This window comes from Halyomorpha halys, unplaced genomic scaffold (genome assembly GCF_000696795.3).
Source record: "Halyomorpha halys isolate HHAL.00 unplaced genomic scaffold, Hhal_1.1 Scaffold24.1, whole genome shotgun sequence".
Taxonomy (NCBI): domain Eukaryota; kingdom Metazoa; phylum Arthropoda; class Insecta; order Hemiptera; family Pentatomidae; genus Halyomorpha; species Halyomorpha halys.
Genome location: NW_027107648.1, coordinates 1,240,296 through 1,253,456, shown reverse-complemented (window position 1 = coordinate 1,253,456; position 13,161 = coordinate 1,240,296).

The following is a 13,161-nucleotide window of genomic DNA, read 5'->3' as shown; positions in this document are numbered from 1 at the left end:
TCTTAGTTTTAAGTACTATGTATTTGTAATTGTTTAAAATAAATAAAATTTAGGAGGTAAGAAAAAAAAAAAAAAATAATATAGAAGCCAAATTTTTATTATATTTAATGTCAATTTTTTACAGATTTAAAAAGTAATTTTATTAGAAACTTTACCAACGATAGTTCATGACAATGGAATGTTATTTGTTTATAAACATTTCTGATTTTACTTTTTTTCTAAAGCAATACCTGATCTGTTACTTCACATATCAATCTATGAACAGAAAAAACAACGCAACCATTCATTATTTCTTATAAAATCTTTAAGTGTTTTGAGTAAACATTGGTTTATTAAGAAACATTGGTACGACTCAAGATAATGCTGTTTCATGAAACAGTACAAAGTTCAAGCCTATCAAATCATACGTCCTGTTTACTTAATGTATTAGAATAAATTCGATTATGTGACTATCAATTGTGGATTCAGTTATTGGTGTATCTTCCAGCATTTTACGATTCTTTCTATAATAGCCTCTGATTTTTTCAATTTAATTATTTAAAATCTTTTTCACTTATTATTTCATTACGAATTGTTTTGCTCTTTTTTATTGTGATTTCTTGAACGGATCGTTCAGGAGTTTTAGCAAAAAAAACTTAACTATAAGCCTGTTCTAACAAACACATGACGGTCCGGCACCGTACAGAGCATGCGCAGTTCAAGGTTTGGGAGGCGAAACCCCGTACCACGCATGCTCTATACAGTTCCCGAGAATCAGAAGAGTTGTTGGAACCGACTTTTTATTAAACTAATTATCCAATTAGGAAGAGTAACCGCCAGAAATGCGTTTCTGTGTTATGTGATAGAAAAAATAAATAAAATTCACACATGTATGTATGTATATTTTATAGCTGGATTTTATGCATCCGACTATTTTTATAACCATCTTCATTTCATATATATGTATATATAGTTGACCGTAAACATTTATATATAAGAAGATGGTCAGGGTTGCGGTCAAAATAGAAACCATGACCATCTTGTTATATATATTTTCATTTCAGTTTTACCTAAAATCAATCACTCCTCCGAAGATTTTAATCTCTTGAAGATTGTGCTCCAAGCAGTTTTGAGAAATCAAGAATTATTCCTTTTCTTTTTAAATTTCTAATGTGGAAATAATATTTTAAAAAACCTGTACTGTTACTAGCTATGAAAGGTTTGAAGTTCAGTACTTTGTAAGGAAGTAATGTTTCTTGGACAACAGTTGTGCCAGTAGGTGATTTGTTCAACATCACGCTCAACTGTAACGTTTTTCCCAAATTAAGGGTACCCACTTTATAGAGGCCTGGGTGTGCCCCAAGAGAGCTCCCGAACACACATGGTTGGCTCATGAGTGAAATAACAGAATAAATAATTCTCTGTCACTGCTTAAGCTTACCTATAGATATGAAGTTTAATTTTTCTAGTGCAACAGATAATTTTACCTGAGATTTATCAAAGCATAGTTAAAACTGTGATTTTGTAACCGGCCCTAAGTAAATATGACGTATGATTTAATCGGCTTGAACCTTGTACGCGGCGTTATCTTGAATTCTACCAGTAGTACTTAATAAATTGACTCAAACACTTGAATAATTTACACGAAACACATGGACGTTGTTTTGTTTTTTTCTTTTCATTGATAATAATGGATCAAGTACCACTTTACCGTTCCAAGAGGTGTGCAATTTTTGAGGTATCTGCAAAAAACTAGTTGCGTATTTTTTTCATGCTAGTTTTTTTTTTTTTTTTTTACTGTTTTGAATCCAACTTTATTTAAACCAAACCTTATAGCCCATATACAGCTTGAAGCCAGGTCCACATTTGGCACTTGCCTAAAATCCAAAATACCTACAAATGCTTGGTAAATAAAGAAAATAACAAGCATAGATATCCACAGATTCGTATGCTCCAGAGAGGCCATCACGGCGAACATTGGACTATGTCGGCTGATACCTTCGATTTACACAATTTTATCAATAAAAGGAACAATATAAAGCTAGGCAAACTGAAAGAAAGTATAAATATTGATGGTAGATGATAAAGATGCCTCTACACATTTGCCAAACAATGGTAAATTCGCGCATGCGCTAGCATGTGAATGAATTATTTGGATTAGCTGGGACAACACCGTCGGGTGTTGGTTTTAGAACACAAATCAAAGGGCACCTGTATTGCAGTATTGCATTCAGTTATGTAACATTGTTTTAGAACTCCCAATAGATGAATATTTGTGCTCTTCGTGTTTCGATTATTTAAAGAATTTCCCCAACTTTCGGAATCAATAATTAATTCTTGCTTTGTTTTGACCGTAAAAATTTAATAATAAGAAGATGGTCAAGGTTGCGGTCAAAAAAAGAACAAATAGTTTATAACTATTTTAATGTCCGACGTTTCGCCCCACTTTGCAGAGCTTCACCAGGGCTAAAAAGATAAAAAAAAAACTGATAATATTACAACAATTTAAGGTAGGATAAATATTATGTAAAAATAAAGTGATAAGAAATTACATATAAATAAAAGGAAGGAAGACATAAAATATAATCAATATAAAATAAATTTGAATAAACAATGATAAGAATAAAAAATAAGTAACAATGGAAAGAGTAAATTTTTTTCAAAAATACGTAAAATATACAGTTAAAAAAGTACAGGAGACGTACATAAAACAAAAACAATACGGAAAAAAAAAGAATAATGATGTTCTTTGCTCATTTATTATCATTTAAAATCATTATTATTATTAATATTTATATTCATTCTTTCAAGACGTTTATTTAATCTCTACTTTCTTCTTCGTTTTTTTTTTAACCCCCCCCCCCGTATTGTTTTTGTTTTATGTACGTCTTCTGTACTTCTTTAACTGTATATTTTACATATTTTTTAAAAACATTTACTCTTGCCATTGTTACTTACTTTTTATTCTTATCATTGTTTATTTTATATTGATACTATTTTATTTCTTCCTACCTTTTATTTATATGTAATTTCTTATCACTTTATGTTTACATAATATTTATCCTAGCTTAAATTACCTTATTGTTGTAATATTCTCAGTTTTTTTTTGTATCTTTTTAGACCTGATGAAGCCCTCCAAAGTGGGGCAAAACGTTAAAATAGTTATAAACTATTTGTTTATCTAAGACATTAAAATAGTCATAAACTATTTGTTCTTTTTTTGACCGCAACCCTGACCATCTTCTTATGTTTAAATTCTTGTTTTAGGTCGTATATTTTAAAATTCTATCGATTCGGTATAAATACATTGTTTCGAATCTTGTTAATAAACTTTAGCAGTTTATTTTTTATTTATCATAGTACAAATATCTATTCATGAAGACATTATGTGTCTAGGTAATTAAATTAACAAATTTTTAATAAAACTTCTAGGAGGAAGATTAAATTTATAGGTTATGTAGTACTATTTATATGAATTTTTATCATTTACAACTTGCATCGCTGATATTTACTTTTCCTTTAATTTCGCTTATGTTTATTTTATTTCTTTTTACAATGAAAATAAAGTAAATCTAATGTAATAGCTAAAAAAAGTCTAAAAGAACAACAAAATCACCGTGTATGTAGATACCCAGGTTTTGTTGTTTCCTCTGGCATTTGTACAAATCTTGGATTTGCGACAAGTGGCAAACTTGTAGATCTAGCATAAAAATGGGACTAAATAACCTATACATTTAACTATCGTTCTAGAATTTGATCAGATAATTATTAATTTAATTGCCCAGATTGCAATCTTTATAAATATATATTCGTACTATGTTATATGTTTGAAAGATCACTTACATTAATTTACAAGATTTGAAACGAAGTATTTATAACCAATTGATAGAATTTAAACTAGACTTAAGTATTGATTCCGAACGTTGGAAAAATCCTTTAATTAATTAAAACATGGAGATAACTAACATCCATCTGTAGGAAGTTCGAAAGCAATAATAACTGATCACAAACGTCTTTGGGTTTGTGGCCTAAAATCGACTATCGACAGGTCGGTCGCAAATTCTGACCAACTTGTACATCAGTATTTGATAAATCTTTTTTAGACTGCTGATGCGAAAAATCTCAAGTCTGCAATATGTTATCTCATGTTTTTATAGTCTTAATGATCCATGTATTAGTATAAACGTTTACTTGTTAGTCATTAGCAGCTATTTAAGAGGTTCATGGCATTATCTTGCAATGTTCCAACAGTATCCAAAACAAAAATAAACATCTTAATTCAATTTGATTTGTCATCGCCTATGGGAGTATTGATTAATTGGAGTTAAGAGATAGAGGAAAACAATGATAATCTCTGTTTGAACAGATTAGAGGAAAACAAGTTTCATATCAGTGCATCCGCGAAGCTAATAATTTAAAATGAATAGATATATATGAAGTTTTATTAATTATTACTTTCCAGATTTATTGATATTTATGGTTACTTTCAGTATCGTAGGGATATACACGAAATAATTAAGGATAACGTTGTTTTTTTTTTATTTTCATTGATTGAAATAATGGATCTAGTACTACTTACCGTTCCAAGAGGTGTACAGTTTTTGAGGTATTTGAAAAATTAGTTGTGTATTTTTTTCATGCTAGTTTTTTTTTTACTGTTTTGACTCCAGCTTTGTTGAAACCAAACAAACCTTGTAGCACATATACAGCTTGAAGCCAGATCCACATTTGGCACTTTGTGCAGATTTGGCACTTGCCTCAAATCCAAAATACCTTCAAATGCTTGGTAAATAAAGAAAATAACAACCATAGATATCCACAGATTCGTATGCTCCAGAGAGGCAATCACGGCGAACATTGGACTATGTCGGCTGGTACCTTCGATTTACACAAATTTATCATTAAAAGGAACAATATAAAGCTAGGCAAACTGAAAGAAAGTATAAATATTGGAATAGCAGGTGGTAGATGATAAAGATGCCTCTACACATTTGCCAAACAATGGTAAATTCGCGCATGCGCTAGCATGTGAATGAATTATTTGGATTAGCTGGGACAAGTTGGCCTGAATTTGCGGCCGACCCGTCGTGTGTTGGTTTTATGTTTCAAGATTTATTGATATTTATGGTTACTTTCAGTATCGTGGGGATATAATGCCTAAAGGCATGGGCGTACCCAGAGGGGGGCAAGAGGGGACAGCTGCCTCCCCCTAGGAGTGAAAAAAATTTATTAATTAATTAAAAAAAAAGTTTTTCTATCAAACACTAATTTTAATAACTAAAAAGCATTGCGACAATTATATACAATGTTTTTAAAATTTTGGTTTCATTCTCCTGTTCCGTGCTGAAATGTCACGTCTTATGGATTACCCCCCCCTTCCCTCCCTATTTTTGATCTTGGACTGACCCTTGCTTAAGGCTTCCTCAACAAACGATCATTCACACACAAAACGAAATTTTCAAATTGAACTGGTTTTTCATTTTCTGAAATAAGCACGTTCAAAAAAGAAAACACTTCAGCTTTTTATTATTATTATTATTTTAAGGTATCAACTACTTCGGGGTAATTATTGCCTTAATTTCCGAAATACTTATTGGACCTTATTTCCTTAATATTTGAATTGAAATGTATAACTATTGAAAAATGGAAACTTGGTGTAAAATAGTATTAAATTTTATGGTAAAGTTTTGAGTGAGTCAGAAAGTCAAAAAGTTTATTTACACTTCAGCTTTATATCAATGCTTTTCTATAATAACGGTACATCTGGAAAAAAAAAATTTTTTTTTGGATTTATTTTAAAATGGACGTGTTCAAAAGACATTACCTTTGACAGGGGATACTTTCTGTATTGTGGTGTGCATTAGCAACAATTTGATAAACACCATCGTTTATCACCAATTCATTTGAACGGTTCATTAGTGATCTGCCATCGGGGGACAATTTAATGAAGGAAAAGTGTATTGATTTAATAAATTATGGTAGTGCAAAACATGACCACCGTGAAACTTGTAGTGATTTTTGTATTGAAATGGCACAGTCCAATCCTGATGTTTCTATGATTCCTGATTCAATTTGCAACTACCTATAAGTGTGTTGGTTTTTTTTTTTTGGGGGGGGGGTTTGACTACTTACTATCATGACAAAATAAATTATAAGCGACAAATGACATGAGAGTTGCACAGACCCAAATATTTGGTTCAGACAAAGCACTTCAATCCATGTTTTATTTAAATTTAACAATTACAGAACATGTAATATTTTCTGACTACATAATTGTTTTTAAAAAGAAATCATATTTTTTTGTTATTAAAGGCGCCCACAAGCTATTGGACCATTTTATGCTGGATCTACTTGTTTGCCACTTGCCGCAAATCCAAGAAGTACAAATGCTTGTTGTACAGATTTTTGGGAAACAACAGAGTGGGAACGCAACGCAGAAATTCTACAACAAATTACCACTTCTTACTGTACATGTAGTACCATTTCTATAACTTTTCATCATCTACCACTTATATGCCTGATATTTATTTTCCTCTCTATAGCGATGTTCGCTGACGATACAGCAGTGTTCTCTCAACATGATGACTGATAATCGTTAAAAACACTTTGCAAAATCACCTCAATGATCTAGAACAATACTTTACTAAATGGATGATTAGTCTGAACATTGAAAAATGTAATTCAAAAGTTTTTATCTTCGACGCCCACCAGACCCATCGGAACTAATCCTCAAAGGTAAAAATGGAAAAAGAAATCCTGCCAGTGTAACAGTAACATACCTGGGAATTCACCATGATCGCCACTTTATCTAGAATCACCATATCAACATTAAACTAACTCAAATCTACGTAAGGTTGAGACGGCTGTGAAGTTCAGGGAGCGGCATCCTTTACGAAATGGAAAAAATTACAATATTTTCAAAATAAAGTCCTAAGAATTGCAGTAGATGCTCATTGCCTCTGGTTCCCGTTTTTATGCAGAGTTGAAGTGGCTTTATCCTTCCTACCGTCGTAAGTATTTCCTGGCTTCCTTCATTTTCCAAGTCATCCAATCCCGCCGTCCAACATACATCTACGAGCTCCTTCAATTCATATCCTCTATTCGTCCCGCAATACCAATTCCCGGTCTTCAGATTTATACAAAAGGGCCCACCGAACCGCTGCTTTCAATAGATCGTTCATTATCCGAGCCTCATCCTTATGGAACTCCGTCTCTTCCAACATCCGTCGCTCCAATACCCCCCCTACCTTTGAATCCCCCCTGTTCAATCATTTCTTATCTATTCAGACCCCATAAAATAATAAATTAATATAATTGTAAATATGGATGTAAACTATTATATCATTCTTAATTATTTTGACATCGTTTTCTTTTCTCTTTTTTATTTATTCATTTTTTTTTTATTGTTCAACTGATAAAAGTGAGAAAGTAACCTATAATTATTTTTTATAATGACTGTTTATGTTTCTTTGTATTTTTTGTTTAAGTATCTCTGAGGCTCCTCAGCCCTCATCTATTGATTTCTTTGTATTATTCTAAAGGGACTCGTCGCAGAATAAATTAAGTATTATTATTATTGACTCATAAAAAATAGCTAATTGCATCGGGAATTACAAATGGAGCCGATAGAGGATTACAACAAAAACAGTTCACTCCCAGTTACCGACAGTTAAAGGAGCAGTGACCAGCAACTTGCGAAACCCAACCTCAACCCGAAGACTGAAGCCCAGGCTGCTGGAGGACATTCTGTTATATATTCTATTATTCACACTACTTCTATTTAATTTATCATTCTATTTTATTTATATATTTTTTTCTCTCTTTGCCTTTTGTTCAAATTAACTTTAAAGTAAATTTTTACTTAACATTAGAAGGAAATTTTTTGTATAGTTAGGTCTACGAATGTCGTTATTTTTCAATTTTCACTTTTTTATTCTGATATTTTTAAAGGAAATACATGTCAAGGTTTGATTAATATAATAATGAAATTATTATTTAATTAAAAACAAAATTATCCTGTTGAAAATAATCATTCAAGATTCAATTTTTTTGAAGTCCCACGCGATCGTTTTTTACACCATTATTCACGAGAATGACTACACTTTCCTCCACATATAGACCTTGAATAAATATGCATTAGCAGCTTTATATACGTGAACGAATATTGGGGCTTTATTAAAAATGCTCTGCTTTGTAAAGGTGCCTTTACATGTTTGCCAAATTATGGCCATTCAATCCAAACGTGTTAATGATTTATTTGGATTGGCCGGGACAAGTTAGCATGAATTTGTGGCCGATTTTTGAGCACAAATCAGAGGGCGCTTGTGCTGCAGCCACACGTTTGTTGTGTTCAGTTAACAGTTTAAGAACTGTCAAATATTTGTTCTCTCTGTGTTTTAATTAATTAAAGAAATTCCCCAACCTTTGGATCCAATAATTAACTCTAGTTTAAGATTGTATGTTTTAAAATTCTATCGATTTAGTTTAAATATTGTTTCAAATCTTTTTAATTAACTTTAGCAGTTTATTTTGGATTTACCATATCACAAATATATATTTGTACATTATATGCCTAGGTAATTAAATAAAAAAGTTTCCGATAAATATTCTAGTTCGAAGGATGAATTTATAGGCTACTACCAGACCCAGTAATGCTTCACTATTGCTATAGTGTAGGTTAAAAAACTATATATACTACTATACTACTATAATATTTCGCCCTTATAAGGGCATTAAATCTAAATTTTAAACAATGGTCACCGAAATAAAAAATAATGCTCCAAATAATCCAAGGATAAAATTTTAATTTCCTTGAAAAATGGTCAGAATTTCATTTAACCTAAAAACGAATATGATTTACTTTTTTCTTTAAAAAAAAAATAGTTACCAACTTTACTGAAATCATTATTTATCTTTTTAATTAGTGAATAAAAAATCATTTAATAGAACCAGTAATATTTTTTCTTATCTTTTAGAAAGAGACAAATCGATTGGAATATAATAACCATGAAAAAATGTACGATTTTTGAACTACGTGCCAAAAATGCTTAATTTTGTTAAATTTTTTTTTCAACATCCAGTGACACAAGAGAGTGGCCAAAGAGGTCATAATTTTAAAAATTAGTTTCCACCAGAGATGGGCAAAAATTAGGTACAGTTGAAACTAATAGCTAAAATTGCAATGGATACTTACCATAAATATCGTATCTATGACAATTTTAGCTATTAGTTTAAACTACACTCTTTTTTACCCTTCTCTAGTTTCCACCACACTTAAACGCTTTTCTAGTTGTTTTAAAAATGTTGCTAATTAGAAAATTAATTAAATAAGTAACGAATTACGGTTTTTTTGTTTTTTTGTTCACCAATAACCTTATTCATTCATTGCATCAAATATCATTCAATCAACAGACAAAACAATGCTACCATCCATTATGTTTTGTTAAATCTTTATGCCGGATCTATTTGTTTGTCACTTGCTGCCAATCTTACAAGTCTTGTTCAAATTGAATAAGAAATTTTAATATGAATAAAAATTAAATATGAGATGGTCAGTAAATATGTACAAACAAGTAAAACTTAATTATTTGTGACGAGGTTTCGACTTGAATTTCAGACCTTCATCGGGACTGCAAAACAAAACGAGACAGCAACGTTAATTCAGAGAAAAAGAAAATAATAATAAAAAAACTTGGAAATGTACATAAAAATAAATTAAGTAGATAGTATTGATACTAATAGAAGAGAAAATATAATATTGTAGAGTAAAGAATTATAAAAAAACAAATGATAAAAAAATTTATTAAAAGTTAGACTGTTCTTATGTAAATAAAGAAATAAATATATAATGAAAAGTAAATGATTAGTAATTGTAATTAACATAATAAAATATGTAAGTAATGATTAAAGATATATAAATAGTGAAAACAATCTAAATTAACGTAATGAAATGTGTGAAAGAAAACGATATTTATAATACAATGGGTTAGAAAGAAAACGGAAAATATGCTACATTTTAGATGAGTAAAAAGCAGTGTTGCCGATTCGTGGGTATTTTTCTTTTGGGTATAATGGCTTCAAGTTATACTTAAGTGTGCTAGAGCAGTGTCGCACTAGTCCTTCGACAAGTTTTTTTAGTTAATCATTAGACACTTTTTCTATTTCTAACAAGTCATTATTTTTCCTTAGACATTGAATTTTAGGACATAGGAGTACCTCTCCTACCCGAGGGCTCGAGGCTGATAATATTTTAATTTTACGGGAAAATATATAGGAACAATGTTTTCCCGTCTATTGTCATCGTACTTGGTAAGGTTAATATTTTGTGACAGTTCTCTGCCGTATACATATGACAGTTCAACGTGGCTGTTAGTGCGACTGTTAGTCCACTTGCATTTTTTGTGCTATTAATGATCACGCCAGATCTAATACGATATTACTGTCCCAACATTAAAACGTTCGTAACAGTGAATGCTGTCATGACTGTAACTATCATCATAGACACACTACGGTAGTAGCTAACACTTCTGCCGCAATAACGTAAACTTTACGATAGTTCACTGTTAAGGCACATACATGTGATAGTTACTTCACTGACAATACTTAGACTATCAACTATCATGCCAGAACTAGTGTGACGTTCTGAATACGGCGGTAGCCTGTTGCCAGTTGTAGTTCCCGTGTTAGCCTGTTACGCATACCTTGCAGGTTATGACATGCTGTTTTGGCGGCTAAAGTGTTTACAGTCTAAACCCGCAGGTAGCGGTGTCGCTGCTATGTAATTATCTGTAAAACCGTTCATTTAATCACAAATGTGAAGAGAGTAGAAGTGGTAGTAAACGTTATTTCCAATAATATCTGTGGTAAGAGAAGTTTTGTAAAATAAAGTAGAGTTCTGGCAATGGCGAGATCCTCTGCTCATGTAGAGTGATTTTACATTGTTTGATTATGATAATTTCATTTCATTTATTTTTTTGTTTATATCATATAGAGATTTTATTTATTTACTTTTATATATTTTTACCACTGCTCATTACTCTTTGCCATAGTTTGTGGCAAATTTTAATATTTATCAATAGATAATGTAATTATCAAAAAAATAAATAAATAATTGATTCAAAATACCAATATAAACGACAAAATGTGAGCACACTTTGAGTAACTCTCAACTTGTTTTTTTTAAATCAACTAATATCGATGATTCGCATTTACTAATATCGACTATTCCCGCGAAAAAAGTTTGAGTAAATAAAATAAATAGCCTAGCAGGTAGAATATTATTAACGGTTAAATATTTCTTAGTTAGCGAGGGTCGGCAATTACTTTAAACCGTTTGACACATTCAAGGTTAAACTAGACTAGGTTTCCTTGAACAGGAAACAAAATAGCTGTTTTAAAACTAGCAGCATACCTCATGGTAACAGTTAAAGTTCTTAGTACCTTAAAATGGTTTGAAATCTACATTTACCAAATTTGAAATGAAAATTATCTGTTATTCTAGCATTATATGGGAGATGGTTTAAAGATATCTTGTTTTGATACTGTGAGTTTATTTGTTAAAGAAAATCTAATTTTTTAATACTTCTTATAATTCAGCTTAGCTAAAACTAGTTTAAGTCAAGTTGTTCCGGTTTGGTTGAAGCATAAACCGACAAACCGTCATCATATGAAAAACAACCCTTGGAACCAGAAAATAAATACTGGAACCAATCCCTTGAAAACAATCCATATACTTCTAAAATATTTTGGGTGAAGACATCAGTCCTCCAAGCAGCCTCTTGAATTGGTACATACCTGTAGACGTGTGAAAAAACGGAATGGATCAAGCAAATTAAGAAGGTAAAATGCAACCTGAAGTTCGATTTTTTAAAATATATTCTACTACTAAGCAGCTCAGAGAGACAGCTATCTAATGTCAGAACTACTAACTGCTCCCTACATACATTTGTCCAATAACGCCCCTTAAAACCCAAATCTACTAAATCAGTCTTGATGCAATCCTCCCATCTACGCTTGGAACTTTAGGAAATAAAAAAAATCCACCTCTATGTGCTCCTCCACTAATCTCCTTACAATAAATTATTGATTGTACTTGAAATCCTACCCTCAGAAAAACGAATTGTCCTTAGTCTTACCAAGAATTATCTCACCATTCCCATCGATGATATAAAAGTTGATGGATTAGAACTGAGAGCAGATCCACCTCCATAAACAGGTTGTTGCTCATCCTCGTTATTTATTTGATGATATTTTAGCAATACAACCTTCCTTCTTCATTGATTTCCTCGTCGGCTTCGACAATGACTGAGCGTGAAGCTCCTGACTCCATCTTCATCACTTGGCCCCGAATCATAATATTATCATTGCTGAAGGAATCTCGAGTTTCAACAGTAGTTATGCAAATTTTCCAACTGGTCAAGCTGTTCTCTGTGCTGCTCAAACGTCAATTTTCACCCTTCATTGCCTAACGGCATTAAGGGTTTCGACGAGGTACAATTATAGATCCATCTATTATGTTAACATTGTCAATAAACATTAAGACAATGGAAAGAGTCAGGAAGATCGTCTTCATTTTAGATTCCGTCCATCGAGCATCATTCCGTCAGCTAGCTCTCGCCTTCTAAGCGCAAGGTTGAAGTATTATGGCTCACAGTATTATGTATTACTACCTTCTACTTGTACATGAACGCTTCAATGCAACTCGTTCAGTCTTTCTCAAGAGCATTTTCCTAAGTGCCACAAACTTGGTTCAAGTCAAGTCGTAATCATAGTGTCTCATAGAGAGTCGAGGTTCTTGCCAAAGTCATGAAATAAAGCCTAAAGCCTTCATACTTCTTAAGGACTTGCGAGACCCAGTAATGAGCATGTTCCGTACAGTTCTGGACAGCCAGAAGTGGTTGTTGGAACAGACCTAGTGGAGAGAAAAGTGGAGGGGCATCTCTCCTCTGTTTACCCGTAGGTAAAATCACCTTAGATTCACCATACAAGTCTTGAATTTGCAGAAATTAGCGTATATAAGTATAATAAGTGTAGATCCCGCATAAAATACCCTTTTTTTCGATAATCGAGACTGGATGGTGTTCCCATGTGTGAATTATATCATGAACTCGAGCTCAAATCTTGGCTTCATCTTTTCTCTGTCTATTTGGTTATGTAAAAGAGTCTTGATATCTAAGGAAAAAT